The sequence below is a fragment of the Patella vulgata genome, chromosome 5, assembly GCF_932274485.2.
Source record: "Patella vulgata chromosome 5, xgPatVulg1.2, whole genome shotgun sequence".
In the NCBI taxonomy this organism is placed as follows: domain Eukaryota; kingdom Metazoa; phylum Mollusca; class Gastropoda; family Patellidae; genus Patella; species Patella vulgata.
In genome coordinates this window covers 65,647,801-65,663,831 of record NC_065883.2, presented here as the reverse complement: position 1 = coordinate 65,663,831, position 16,031 = coordinate 65,647,801, and the positions used below count along the sequence as shown (strand labels likewise).

The 16,031-nt window shown below is 36.3% G+C and overlaps 1 protein-coding gene and 1 long non-coding RNA gene across 2 annotated transcripts in view; one reads left to right on the top strand and one right to left on the bottom strand.

Moving 5' to 3' along the window:
* Window positions 1–2,564, top strand: part of LOC130012823 (uncharacterized) — a 45,160-nt gene extending 42,596 nt beyond the window's left edge. The window contains exon 3 of the long non-coding RNA XR_008788053.1: window positions 1,137–2,564. This is a non-coding gene — a long non-coding RNA (uncharacterized LOC130012823). The remainder of the gene's footprint in view (window positions 1–1,136) is intronic.
* Window positions 1–6,884, bottom strand: part of LOC126820427 (TNF receptor-associated factor 3) — a 74,729-nt gene extending 67,845 nt beyond the window's left edge. Inside the window, exon 1 of the mRNA XM_050548398.1 lies at window positions 6,818–6,884. The gene's annotated coding sequence lies outside the window, so the exon portion shown is untranslated. The remainder of the gene's footprint in view (window positions 1–6,817) is intronic.
* Between the last annotated feature and the right edge of the window lie 9,147 nt (window positions 6,885–16,031).

The following is a 16,031-nucleotide window of genomic DNA, read 5'->3' as shown; positions in this document are numbered from 1 at the left end:
TTCACGAAATTAGAACTCAACCAAAATTAAGGTGTAACGGTGATATATATTGGAACGGTTTTTTTTAATTGGATAATAATTGTGACTTTTAGAGTGACCACAAGCTTAAAACGCGATTTTTCGTACAATCAAGGGCCATAATTAAGGAAGTTACGATCTGATATGCGCGAATATCGTAAGGAAACAAGATCTTTGGGATATAAACATGCATTTCAAGAATATGTAGTAAATCAGATCAATATTGGGATCTTTAGAGGGTCCACAACCTTGATAAACTATTTTTGTACGAGGGGCAGCCATTTTGTCCGGCAGTTTTGGTCCGAATGAAATTCGAACTCAACCAACATTATTGTGTAACGGTGATACATTCAAACGGTTTTTTAAATTGTATAATAATTATGACCTCTAGCTAAAAACGCGATTTTTCGTACAATCAGGGGTCATAATTCAAGACGTTACGATCCGATATGCGCGAAAAGATTTTTGGATTATAAACATGCATTTCCAAGTTTCATCAAAATCGGGTGAAAATTGTGACCTCCAGCGTTCCCGCACGCTAAAAACGTGATTTTTCGTACATTTAGGGGCCATAATTCATGATGTTATGGTCCGATACATGCCAATATTGACAGGGGCCGAGATCTTTGGGAGATAGATCTATATTTTAAGTTCCGTCAAAGTCGGATAAAAATTGTGATCTGTAGATTGTCCACAAACAAATTGTGGACGACGGGCGGACATGGGCGACGACAATATACGTCCACATGAAAAACCAGCGGCTGCCAGGCAGGATACGCCCACATTTTTGAGAGATGGATAGAGAACAAGCTAAAAAGAAAGTGATTTTTCCTACAATCAAGGGCCATAATTCATGAAATTACAATTCGATATGGACACAGATCACCACGAAACAAGGGCCAAAGCTAATTTTAGTCTTCCTCTCCCTTTTCCTTTTTCCCCCTTTTGCATGGCGATTTTTGTTGACTTTTTGGTGTAGAATTGAGGAAAAGGGTTTGAAAATACATTTTCTGCCAGGTTTTGGTGAATATTCATAATTTTGATGCGGAAGGATACAAGAGTTGAGAGGTTGGTTACGTTGAATTGTAGGGCCTGATATTGCATGTCTCTACTTCCAGCTTGTGTATCTCAAGTTTTTCATGAAGAACCTCATACGTGCTTTTGGGCAAGTGGTTGCCACATGTTGCTCCATCTGTGGTAGAAAGCGTTCTACCCAACGAAAATTTGGGAAAAAGTTAGAGCCGGTCTAAGATACGAGAATTAACATTGGAGTCAATGGGGAAATCTTTAGTGATCTGTGTCCTGTCTGTGTGTGATAAGGCTGTCACTGATATGCCTTAGTTTTGAAAATATGAAGATTAAATTCTCAGAAAATATGAATAAAATAGTTTGGCTACAGAAAAACTAAAAAAAGTTAATTAAAAAAAAAAAAAATCAAAGTTTTGAAGAAAAATTGTGATTTTACTGCAAATTTCTCAATTTTCAATTTTTATTGAATTTTTAACAGTAAGTAAAATATTCTAATGCCCAATGTTGGCTTATTCAGTCTCAGAAAGCACAGATAAAATGAACAGTATTGAAATTTCACCAAATTTTGTCTAAAAATCAGGAATATTCACAAAAAATCTTGAGATTCCCCCCATTTGGATGTAGAAATTAATATTTTCATGACTACTAAAATGAGTCAAAATGTCTAAAAATGCCCATATTTTCTTTGCTAATATAACTTAGATGGGATCTACATGTTTGTCAGGTGTAGAAATAGCTCCAGCTTTCCTACAGAAAATTGAAAATTGGTAACACTGAGTTAATAATGTACAGCAGATGGGTTTGTACAAAATGTTCAAAACAGGGGTTGGCTCAATTTTGCCACTATTTTACCCAGAATAAGCATTTTTTTCTTCTTTGAAACATTAAATTCTTGCATTTCCTTCATGTAGGAAGCAATATCCCAGCCTTTCTAGACATTTTTTACTCCATCATTCTGTTTAGAGAGGAAATAAATGCCCCACCCCACCCTTTTCTATTAATGTGTTTTGAGGGATTTAAATGCACCTGTGTTGACATGTAAATGATCTTAATTGGAATTTGTGGTTGAATTACAGCTAAGAATGTTATTTTTCACCCAAAAATATTTTTTTTGTGCATTTCAAGGATTTCTAACCCTTATTTGTTCAGAGTCAAACGTAGAACCCTGAGGCATTTCAGGCCAATGAGACCAGACCCAGATATAAAACTGGTGTAGATGTGTAAATGTCAGTTTAATTTTCAATATTTTCTTATCAAAATCCAGCATTTGTGGTGTTTGCTGCATTTATGTTGCCTATAAAACAATAAAATGTTAATTTTTCTCCTTTTCAGGCCTCTTTTTATGTTGTCATGTCTGTCATGACTACTTTTTTGACTTCATTTTTTCAGGAAATTAATGTAAAGTTCCAGACATCTTGCTTCAGCACAAGGATTGCAATACAAATTTGTAACATGCCTCTGAGGTTTGAGATGTTGGAAACATTGAAATATTCCCAAATTTGTGAAAATTGTGTATTCTGTGACCCTTCTGTTAGAGAGGGGTGATCATAGACCAAACATGGCATTTTTTTCATTCATCAAGGCCTATTTTTAACCATAATTCATATTTATTGCACCTATTTTAGTTTATATGTGCATATGTTAGCCAGGGATGGTAAAACATAGCTGTTAGACAGATTCCTTTGGTAATGTAAGTTCTGCAACCATAGATTAGATTAATTCAATCAGTGGCATGTTCAGGGGGTAGGCATACATGTTTCAGTATAGATCTCTAATATTACAATCATTGCAACTGGTTTGCATTTTTTCTGTTTGCATATTGTCCACAGATTCTAAAAATATATTTCTTGTCCGTCCGGATATTTGAAAAAGTGGAAAATTATTGGTATTTTGAGAGATGCTACATGTAAATTTTGTACATTTTTCATCACATGGCAGTAAAAAATTATATTTTTGAAAAAAATTCCAAATTATGAGTGTTTTGTATGTAGTTTCTTTGTTACTTGTCTAATTTTTTCACAGAACTCAGATACTGCCTTTAATAAGAAAGATTTTTAAATTTTAGCACAAAAGGCCTATGGACCTGAGATGCACCAGTGTACATAAAGCAGCATGTGTACTTAAAGGGCCATCATTTTTACAGTTATTCTTTGATTTTGATTTTCTTTCACCGGCATGTTGCCAGAACACATGGGAAGGAAATAAAAAAGGCCTTTTGGTGATCCCTGAAGTTTCACCCCTATATAGGACACAGATCACCAAATATTCCTACGCCGTCACCCACGAAACAAGGGCCAAAGCTATTTTTAGTCTTCCTCTCCCTTTTCCTTTTTCCCCCTTTTGCATGGCGATTTTTGTTGACTTTTTGGTGTAGAATTGAGGAAAAGGGTTTGAAAATACATTTTCTGCCAGGTTTTGGTGAATATTCATAATTTTGATGCGGAAGGATACAAGAGTTGAGAGGTTGGTTACGTTGAAATGTAGGGCCTGAAATTGCATGTTTACTTGTCTCTACTTCCAGCTTGTGTATCTCAAGTTTTTCATGAAGAACCTCATACGTGCTTTTGGGCAAGTGGTTGCCACATGTTGCTCCATCTGTGGTAGAAAGCGTTCTACCCAACGAAAATTTGGGAAAAAGTTAAGAGCCGGTCTAAGATACGAGAATTAACATTGGAGTCAATGGGGAAATCTTTAGTGATCTGTGTCCATATGCGCAAATATCGAAAGGAACCAAGATCTTTGGGTTATAAACATGCATTTCAAGTTTCATCAAAATCGGATTAAAATTGTAACCTCTACAGGGTCCACAACCTTGATATACCATATTTTTACACCTTTCGCGTACAAGCGGCGGCCACTTTGTCCGGCAGTTTTGGTTTGATTTTCAGGAAATTTGAACTCAACCTACATTACGGTGTAACGGTGATATAATCAAATGTTGTTTTAAATCGAATAATAATTGTGACCTCCAGAGGGACCACAAGCTAAAAACGCGATTTTTCGTATAATCAGGGGCCATAATTCAGGAAGTTACGAACCGATATGTGACAAACATAAACAAGCATTTCATATTTCATCAAAATCGAATTAAAATTGTGACCCATACAGGGTCTACAACCTTGATTTACCATATTTTTACACTATTCGCGTACAAACGGCGGCCATTTTGTCAGGCAATTTTGGTCCGATTTTCACGAAATTCGAACTCAACCTTCCTTAGGGTGTAACGGTGATATAAAAATATGTTTTTTTTAAATCAGATCAAAATTATGACCTCGAGAGGATCCACAAGCTAAAAACGCGATTTTTCGTACAATCAGGGGCCATAATTCTGGAAGTTACGGTCCGATATGCGCGAATATCGAAAGGAACCAAAATCTTTGGGTTATAAACTTATATTTCAAGTTTCAACAAAATCGGATAAAAATTGTGACCTCTATAGGGTCCACAAGCTAAAAACGTGATTTTTCGTACAAATAGGGGCTATAATCAATGAAGTTCCAATCCGATACATGCCAATATCGAAAGCAGCCGAGATCTTTTGGGATAAACCAAAATTTCAAATTTTGTCAAAATCGGACAAGAATTGTGACCTGTAGAGAGTCCACAAACAAATTGTGGACGGATGGACGGACAGGGGCGACGGCATAATACGTCCACATGAAAATGTGGGCGTATAAAAATACAACAAACCGAGGGTTTTTAAATGTAAGACCAATGTTTATAAGGTATCTATACGTTCCTGTATCAACATTTAGCAAATAAAAGAATTCGTAGCTTTAGGAAGCGGGTTTAGATTAAATATAAAGGTTTACTCTACTCCTGTCTGTTCTAGTTTGTGTTTGTCCATTTAACGGGTTTGTATCCTAAGAAGTTTAGTCCCCTGAATATACGCTTTTAAAACCTATATATATATATATATATATATATATATATATATATATATATATATATGGACAAAGCAAAACATCATCCGAATCAGTAGCAAGTCTTGAGTCTTGCTCAAAAATTGAACACCAGGAAGTAGACGAACACCAGAGCCTTCCTCTCTTTGACCGACTTAATAGCCCTGTAACTTACTAACCCTGGCCGCAGACGACCTCCCACTACCGACTGATTTACATCTGCCGTCTCGATTAGGCTCCAGTGGTTTATTTTCGGTGGCGAAAGCCCAAGCCTGACTACCTTGCATTTTAAAGCCCTGACCCGACAGACCTCTTATCCTAAAACTCCTACTGAAGCTATTCTTAGGCTCTTCCTGTCTATGGAAAAATTGTCTAGCCGAGGCGTCTTGGGGCTATGGAAAGGTTGTTTGTCAGGAACCCTTTTTTCTCTTTAACTCCTTTCTCTTTAAATCATTGAGATGCTGTGTCGCTTTAGCGTCACATAAATTTTTTGCACTATTGTGCAAAATATTAAAGAATTTGCCACAAAATAGTTTAGAGCCTATTGTGGATTGTCGTAGCCTTATACTTCAAAGCCATGATCCTCAAATAGAGACTCCTTCTGGCTCATAGATACAGCGAGGTGTGACATCCGCCATGGATTGAAGTAATTTAGTCAAAGACTGCAAGGCTTCCTGTTTGTCTTCATCTTAAACAGTCTTGTCTAAATAAAATGTAATTAATTAGCCTAAGAGATCTGTCTAAGCAGTAATCTAGAGCCCAAGTCCAAAAGACCCAAATCTGCGTTAACAACTCCATAGGATTTATTATTGAAACGATCAGGAGTGCCCAAATGCCTGGAGTCTGCTGAACTCATAATTCCCTCTTTGATATTACTGTCCAACCCTATCAAATCGTTTGCGTTTTACACCATGTTTCCTGTTTGCTGGGGTGCTTAAAGAGTTCTCCCAAATCTCATCCGGTCTTCCCTTAGGTTTTGAAGCTAAACCTTCATTGACTCTCTGGTCTATCGAATCTTGCATGCTAAACAAGGGCGAAAACCACTTATAAAAGGTAACATACATTAGGAAATGGAGTGTTTTTCGTCTGGCTCTCTGCTAAGACCTGGAAAAGCCTAGGAAGTGTTAAATAGACTTCCATTTTCCCCGGAGGACTGAACATTTTCTGCACTACTATTGCCCAATTGATCATTTGAAGCACTGATAAGGTCAAAGCGCTTTGAGCACAGAGACAGTCCTTTATTTGGCATATATTTTTGGAAGAAATTTAACCTGAAGTTTGAGTGCGAGTCAAACTAGAATCCCAATTATCCAAGACTTTTAGCACGACAGTTCGCTTGGAAGCTTTCGGTCTGTGCGCTGCTCGAGCAAAATGTGAAAATGTATGCCCGTCTTCATTAGCCCAGTATAGGAACAGAACAGTAGGACGTTAAACCCCATTTCATTTCATTTCTGTGCCTCCGACCAGCTAAATCTATATCCTTATGGTCGATGAGATGTAAATAAGGTTAGGGCACGTGATTGTTAGGGTTAGGACAAGCGTTAGGGCTAGGTCCAGGGTTGGGTTGGGTTGGGTTGGCATTAGCGCTAGTCCTGTTTACATCTCGTGACCTTAGACCAAACTTGAAGTTGGCCTTATCAAACAGATCTAACCGCCTCCGAACATACTGGGTGTCGATAACAACAGTCGTAGTTGTCTGCACACGACATGGCTCGACCACATTTCGAGCATTTTTGAAAGACTCTTCCGACATTCGAGTGCTCGCTTATAAGACACATACGCAGACAGACTCTCCAAAAAAATGAAACTACATAAAATAATAAAATGAGCAACGGTAGAAGGTTTAGAAATGACTAAGATAATACCTATCCTTAAAACCGCGTGGCTCTAAAATGGCTGCCCGAACATTGAAAGTACTGAGTTAAGGAGTGGTTAAGGGGAGATAACTGGATTTATTTTTATTTTTTCGGTCATAGAAGGAGTCCGGAACATATCGCTAAATGTTGATGCAAGTAAGTATAGATAGTGAAATAAACAGCCAATATTTGGGGCTTATTTTAACATATATGATAAGAATTACCATAAAACCTTCATTCATCAACAATCGAAGTCTGGCCACGTTGATTTTTGTGGCTTAAAATCTGACCGGCTTCAATGAGCAAGGCTGTTTATTAGTGACAAAACCAGTTAACCGTCTTGGTTACATTAAATATTTTAACCTTAGTACCTGTAACGAATACTTTTTGTTATGTCACTCTAGAATTTTCTAGCTACGGGGAATACACTATGGGACGATTGAATTTAACGCAGGCCTATGTACGCATAGAGATATTTAATTGGCGACGAGGATGAAAACTTGCAGAAATAGAGAAAACAAAGATTAGAGCAGATAATAAGAGTAGCCCAAGTAGGTGGCGAACTTTTGAGAAGAAAAGACAGAAATTAAAGAAAAATTGAGCAGCAGATCTCGAAAAGAAAACATGGCGGGGAATGACAACGCATTTAGTCCCCCAAGAACACAAAGGCCTTAATATCAACCCTCAAGCATTTCACATTGTTGGGAAGATTGACTCGAAAGTATAGAGAGAGAATTTCGGTAGTTTAGAATCACAACTCCCATTGACAAGAAAGATGCCATTATTATTCATGGAGGAAAGGAGATCTCCAGGTTAGAAAAAACATTGGTAGGTCCAATAGCTGAAAAAAGGAAAAATATTAGATGAATACCAGATATTGAGAAACTGAATGTTTATGCTGGAGTGTTGTAAAGGACAATATTGGTGTCAGTCATTATCACATATGTGATAGAACTGGTTAAACACATTCCAAATATTATAATTTTAACACAGAGATCATTGCTACGATAGACACGTAATAAGTTTCAACAATCGGAAGTGACGAACACAAAAGGAAAACACGAGTTATCCCTCTGTATAACTGACTGAAGTGACTATAGTGATAACAGATACACGTGCGAATTTTTGCTCACTAATAATTCCTTCGAAGACCAAAAGTTGTTATATGAGACTGTAAGAGGATATCTGGTAATAAGTTAAGGAATATTGTCATGTGAATGTCTATTTTGGGCAATTGTTTGCTGCCTGCTTTGGACGAGCAACCTCGTTATTGAAGTATTTGTGATTAGAGATATATATCATGCGGACAAGTGAGTTCAGTTTTTATTAGCTCACATAATTCAGGTTATGGACCATCCTACTCAAGGATAGAAACCCTTGATCGACCGCGGGTCCGTCATTTGCGGCCGATTGTATTTATTTTTCATACTCGATAAAGCGGATTTTTCACTTTCTTTCATATTCAATTCAAAATGGTGACCATCAGGTGACCCGAATCAAAATTATGCTCTGACCGTTTTTAGGCATTCCTTCAAGGATTTAGAAAATGTTACCCCCATGTCTGTAAGTAATATCGCAAAGGCCTTAGGGATATTTCACGTTTCAAGGTGGTGGCACTTCCGATTCGGTCGACAAATTCCATATTTTGTGTACGCGTCAGTATTTTCTTAGCTAGTACAGAAATAAATTTTTAAGGCAATCTGACCTACTTATCGATTTTTTAAAAAAAAAACTCTGATCTTTAATATCTCCAAGGGGAGATAAGGTATAAAATTTCTAATGGCATCGTTGAAGTTGGATCAACCAGATCATATTACATTCCAAATGGTGACCATCAGTTGACCGAAATCAAAATTCTGCTCTGAACATTTTTAGGCATTCCGTCAAGGATTCAGAAAATGTAACTCCCATATCTGTAAGTAATAATATCGCAAAGGCCTTTGGGATTTTTCACGTTTCAATATGTCGATTTTCTGAAAACTTTGATCCTAAATTTCTACAATAGGAGATAAATTAGAAAATTTCTAATGGCATCTTTCAAGTTTCGTCAGTAAGATCTACTTATATTCAAAATTTAATAAAAATCGTGCAAATATTAAAGAAGTTGGCCTCAACTTCTGGGACGAAATCACAGCGACGAATTTTTGAAATTAGACAATTGCGGGTGAAAATGATTTTTGTCACGGTACTAAAAGAAAAAAAGATCCACGACTATGCATAGTCAGTTATTTCGTTCGTAAAATTCGGTGATTTCGGATTCGTAAAATGTTTTGAAAATATATTTAATCAAAACAAACCATCTATTTTTTTATTTATTTATTTTTTTTTAGGGGGGGCAGGCAAAGTTGCAGAAAGATCCTATGGTTAGATTTGAGAAACACACATAAAAATTTACATAAACAAAATTTAAAACAGCACTTTTATCCTTTATCATCTGATGGTGGGATAGGATGGGCATTCAAAACGCGAGATAATGATATAAACATATGTGATATCACCATTAATGCTCTGCATCAATGAAATTGAATCACAATATGTGATTAATTAAATAAATATTGACGTCAAACGGAGTGTTGGATTTCTATCTTTAAAAAGCTCAGCGTTATTATTATTATTATGGTACTTTTTATAGCCCATCTTTCTTATAAGTGCCCAGATGTGTTTTACAATAAAATAGATAAATAAATTAAGTGTGTATGTATGCCTACGTAATTTGGAGACGATGATGGCATTATGCATTGTAAAATGTCAAATTTCCGTAACCAGAACCTGGCAAACTCTCTCCTGTAAATTTTCCTGGATCAGCACCTATAATGCGAACGCCTTCTTTTGGGTCTATAGAAGACGACTGACCTTTTGAATTCGATAACACGGACTTTGTTCACGCTGGAAGTCGTTGTGCAGACTGGTGAAGCAGAATTGGTGCCTTCCGATTCTATTTTATGTACAAATTTACACTAAATAGGAAATATCTTTTTTATCAGAAATACTTACAACAAATTTGTTTTATTTTAATAATAATTTTAAAAAATGTTTTAGAATTTAATTTTTTATCAGAAATACTTACAACAAATTTGTTTTATTTTAATAATAATTTTAAAAAATGTTTTAGAATTTAATTTTTTATCAGAAATACTTACAACAAATTTGTTTTATTTTAATAATAATTTTAAAAAATGTTTTAGAATTTAATTTTTTAGAAGAAGAAAAGTTAAAATTATTGAGAGCTAAGTAACTCTGCCCAACGTCACCCCTTTCAGTGATAGCAGCCGACAAGTGAATATTTACTTTTGATGAGTTTCATATTAATCAGGATTTATAACATTTTATGACATTTTTTTTTTAAAAAAGGCCACACTAGAGAAAGTTCAACAGGATTTCCCGGTGTGGTTCCCTCTAGTCAGAGGTGCAGGGCAGACGGCCTGATAAGGGACAACGAAATAGTCGTTCTAATGGGACGAAAAACCGAGTTCCTTCCTATGTACACATAGGTGGCAGTTCCAATTCGATATAAGTGTAGGCCCTAGTGCCGCTGTCCGGGCAAATATTCCCCAAAAGCACACACTATGATGTATGCCCAGTCGGAGCAGAACAATAGGCCAATAGTTGCAATCACTAAATCAAATACTCGGATCTCCATGTCGTACATCCCCTCTTTATTAGAAAATATGCAGTAGTGAAACCATTGTTAAATGGCCTCCCTCCGAGAGTACGAACTCGATACATTGGTACATGTCTCCAACTTGTCTAAGCACAGTTCTGTTTATAAAAAAACTTTACGCTATTCATTGCATACTAACCCAATTATTCACCAACGGATATTTAAGAAAATATTGATAACGTTTTATTATTATGTCATTTTTTTTTTGGGGGGGGGGGGTGATTTTTGCTCTGGCTCGAAGATGACCACAAATGGAAGCACGTGCTGGCTAAAGAAAGTCTCATGAAAGGAATAAGAGAATTGTACCAATTAAAGATTACAATACCACATCTGCAGTCGATTGATGACAATAGTGTATAATTCTATTATTAGTTATATATAATTTATTCATGACATATCATAATTCATTCATTTTATACTATTATCAAAAGCAATTTTTATTCTTTATATTCTCTTTTAAACTACAAACAAGAAATACATTTAAAAATTGCAATCAACTAAAATCATATTATGCAATAGCTAAAAATGTCTATTGCAGGTCTTTCTTTAGGCCTGAAATGTTATTTAAATTATTAATTAGACACTAATTAACCTACCAGACCATAATCATCTCTAGATTTCATCTTAGCCTGCGATCTTTAAGTGGATTATGAGCCGATTTACTGCATAATTTTCCTTCACGATTTAACGATTAAATGGATAATCGAGACTATGCTGTTTACCGTACTGACTTTAGTAATGATGACAGGGGCCACGCGGAAATTTCAAAAGCTTAGTTCTCGGTTCTTAGTGGATCAATCTGAATGAAATTTTCAGCAAATTGCCTTTACATTTTATAGTTTTTAACTATTATAGTGAGAACTGCAAACTCGTTATCGAATCTCCCATAATGTATCTTTAAGCATAAACTGCCATTACTAAGTGCGTTTTTACATTTTTCTTACAGAACTTAATACAGGGACGGTCTCTGTCTAATAATCAGTCTCAATATTGGGACTGGAACTAAAAGTAGGAACATGGCAAGGCTATAATAAGTTTATGTTTAGTAGACAAGTTTCTTGGATTTATATATCAACGCTTGTTACTAACTCATGAACAACTTTCCCGGGTTGCTACACTACTGTACCGAGGAAAAACCTCTATAGTCTGGAGGCTCAGCGCGGGGGGGGGGGGGTGTCCACCAAATGGGCACAAAACCAGACCCAATTTTTCTAGAGTAAAATTTTGCGTAGAATACGATGCCGAGTGGTAATCAGTCTGCCATTGGGGCGTTTTCGAGAACGTTCTGTTAGAGCTCACAATACGTCTGCAAGAGAAGATGTAGCTCTTTCGAGACTCGTACGACCACATCCTTTTGTTGAAAAGTAAATGGTTACATCATGGCGCTAAGAGAACTACCCGACTATCTTGTCACGTGACCATAAGGCTGCACGAATAACATGTTACAGAGCACGACATGATTAAAACATGGCGTCATGGCGAACAATTCACTGATCGGATGGCAATCACTTTCTCTTGACCATGAGCACATGGTAGAGCACAGGTATGGCGACGTAGGAACATGAAACGTGCACCAAGGAAGATTTGTATAAGGAAGCCTAGGTGTGCCATCGGCTATCATTATGACTTCAGTCATGTCGTTTCATTTCGTTTAAATTTCGATTTTTGTAAGTAAATAAAGCTGTTGATGAGCCAACTGACGCACCTCCACCGTCGTCAGGCGCAGGTTACAGTAAAGGTTCGTCTGTTTTTGGATGTTTCTTTGGACTTTCAATGATACCGATACGAAGCTATAAATACAAATCTGTCAATTTTGTAAATGTTTATCCGGTCACATTCTCACATTAATTTGTGTTTCAATTTTTTCCCGTTTTAGATGTTAAGGATCAAAAGATGTTGGTTGAATTTGATTTTTGGGTGGAACTGCTTGAGTTATGGCCTTACATACACAAAGCGTAAGTTTGTAAGCTTTCTAGTGTGATGAATTGGGAGCATGGGAGCACGACTCCTATCGATAAACAGCATTCCGCGACCTTCTGTTCCGGAATTAAGCCCCTCGAAAACCTTTTGAATCGATAGAGGCTACAGTTTCAATCATGTGGGTAAACAAAACCTTGTGAACGCGATAAAGGCTACAGGTTCATATTCGTTGTGAGACATTGGACGATGAGTGGATGAGCCCTATTGTTTTTCCCTGTTCCAAAATCTCCGCGTATCGTGTACATGTATTGACACCGCTTGTTTGATACCGCAATTGAAGTGTAATAAAGCGTGATATTGAGGATCAAGTTATGTGATATAGGCAGAAGAATTTCTCAGAGCAGGCTCTATCATGATATGGTGTTGCCTTTTATACATACATAACAGATGAAAGTAATCACAGTGGGCAACGGTACCAAAGAGATATTCTGGCCCCAAATCTCACAAGGTCAATCTTTATTGACGACAACGCCACACCATACCGTGCATGGGCTGTTGATTTTCCGCGCCAGGAGGCCGTTGCTACATTACCTTGATCAGCCAGAAGCCCTGTGAGTCTTTCTGTGACATTCTTTGGCGGGAAGTCGACCGAATCCCATCCAATCCCCGGGTTTATCTTCAGGTTTGTCTTATTTTTGCTGGTTAAGTGTTTCCTCGATGCAGGTCAGACACCTTAAATACCCCCTCCCTCCGAACGAAAAAGCACTATATTCAAATAAATAAATAAGTTATTCCGTAATTAGGTCATAGACCCATAGATACAGAGATAATATATAGACACATTTTCAAAAACAAACATCTTTCCATAAATACATGTAGTGTCCAAAGGAAAAAAAATAATATAATGATAATAGTTTTTTTGGGGTTAGAATTTTGTAATATTCTTAATTATGTTATTTTTTTTATTTTGTTGATTTACAATTGGTATAAAACTGAATTATTTAGGCCTATTCTGTGGTTCTTATATGAGAACGCCTTGTCCAAATATATCGATCTGGCTATAATTACCTCTCTAGTACTACTAGAGCACAAATTTGAAAAAAAATTGGCCTATTAATAAAGGTCTGAAATTTGATTGGAATATATGTACATCTTAGATCATTTAAATATTTACATTTACGTGGAGCTGGTTATTTGTTGTCATTTGTATTTATTTGCAGCGAACGGGAATAAATTTAGGCGTAGTTTAGTGAAATGTCTTTTAACATGAGGATTTATATGGAGTGATCAGTAATTTTCTTGGCACAAATCAAGCCTAAATCTGGCATAGTATTTTAATTATTTTATTATTATTATTTAATACATTTATATAGCGCATCTTTCACCGAAGTGTTCAGATGCGCTTAACAATCACAAAGAAAAATACAATTTATGATAAAAAAGAACATTTATAAAAAAAAATGAAAAAAAGAAATAACAAAATATAAAAACAGTTCCTAAAAACAGTAAAACGAGAAAGACAATGTAAAAAATTTACCTACACATAAAACAGTCAAATGTGTAAAATCAGTAAAAAGCCTATTTGAATAAATGAGTTTTCAAGTGCGATTTGAATGTAATGATAGAAGGTGATTTCCGAATAAAATAAGGTAATTTGTTCCAAAGTAACGGTGCATAAAATGAAAAGGTCCTCTCGCCATAGGATGCTAGTCTGGCTCGAGTTTGTACTAACAGTAAATCATCACTAGAAGACCTTGTGTTTCTCACTGGAGTGCGGATTTTTATCAATTCGGACAAGTATGGAGGTTCTAACCCTACGCGATTAATAATATTTTAAAATCAATTCTGAATGATACAGGAAGCCAGTGAAGGGTATAAAGAATTGGAATTCTGTGCGCATGATAACCCGCACAGTAACCAGGCGTGCTGCGGAATTTAGCAGTTTTTGTAGTTTTGAAAGTAGCTTAACCGGTAGACCAGTTAACAGGGAGTTCAGGCAATAAAGACGTGAAATAACAAGAGATTTTAGTAGCATCAATAGCTAAAAATTTACGTATTCTACTTATATTGCGTAGATTATAATAGCCATTCTTACAAATATTATTAACATGATTTTCCATTGTAAAATGTGAGTCAAAGATGGCTCCTATGTTTCTTGCAGTTTGTGATGGGGAGATAACAGTTTTACACACACGAATTGAAGGGAGAGAGAGAGAGAGAGAGAGAGAGAGAGAGATGGGGTTAAACGTCCACTCAACACAAACTAGGTCATTTAGGGACTAACATATGGTTTAATTTTATTTCAATAATTCGCTTGCGCGTAGGTTTTTTTAGCAGTGGTTTGAAACCGGAGGACCCGGAGAAAACCCACAAGGTTGGACAGGGGACCCTACTCCTTGTCACGTACAACCGGGGATTTGAAACCACGCCAGTTGACTCAATGACAGGCCGTATGATACAACACGCACGTGCTAGCCATTCGGCCATCCAACCCCCCTACGAATTGAAGGATCAGAGTCAACTATACTAAGCACAGTTTTAGAACCAATTTGTAGATATTCGGTTTTGTCATCGTTTAACTTAAGGAAGTTTGAAGTCATCCAAGTTTTAATGCCATCTATGCACTGTTCAAGTTTTGATTTAGAAAATATGAAATGATTGTCAACAGAGGGTTGGAATGATAGATAAATCTGAGTATCGTCAGCGTATAATTGGAAACACAGAACATGCTTACGAACTATGTCTTCAATGGGTGATGTATAAAGACTAAAAAGTATGGGTTCCAGAACTGATCCTTGCGGAACGCCACAAGTGAGAATGTTTTTCGGTGAAGAGTGATCACCAACTACATGTATAACTGTTTGATGTCGGTTTGTTAGATACGAAGTAATAAGTTCAAAAGCATTTTCTTTGATTCCATACACATTCTGTAGTCGATTTAGGAGTATTAATAGATGTGTTACCCGCACACTGTTAGTCTAATAAATTAATAGACACTGAAACAACAGGAACTTATAAAGGTTTAATAAAAATTAGAAACATATATGATACATATAATTTTCGGTTGGGGATAGCAAGGTCAAATTCGGGTATCCGAAATTACGTGGCTTCGGGACGATTTGTGGTCGTCTCTAACTATGTAATATTAATAATTACTTACAAAACACTTTCTACTACGAGACATAAAGACTAAATAACACACTGTGTTCAAACGCTGTCAAAACACTTCCTTGAGCCAGGATATTACTTTTTTTTTTTTTCTTGTATATTACTATCCAGTCTAGAAGACAAATGGCTAATGCATGGAGGCAATGAGACTCAACTTATTCATCCACCTAGTAATAAAAGGTGGGGTGAAATCCTAAACTAACAGACACAAAATAAATAAAAGAACCCATGCCTCAACTAAACCAACATGACACATGGCTTACAACATGCATAAATAATAATTTGAAAGGATAAAATATACTAAATAAGACTTAAATTAAACATGCCTACTAATTAATAAATTCTTGATAAACAAGAAGCTAATATTATCTCCCTTGGACAAGTCGGCATGGAATCTAAAATCCAGACACGGGTACTATCCAAAAAATATGCAGAACTTTTGACACAGAGTAGGCACCACAAAACTAAGGATAG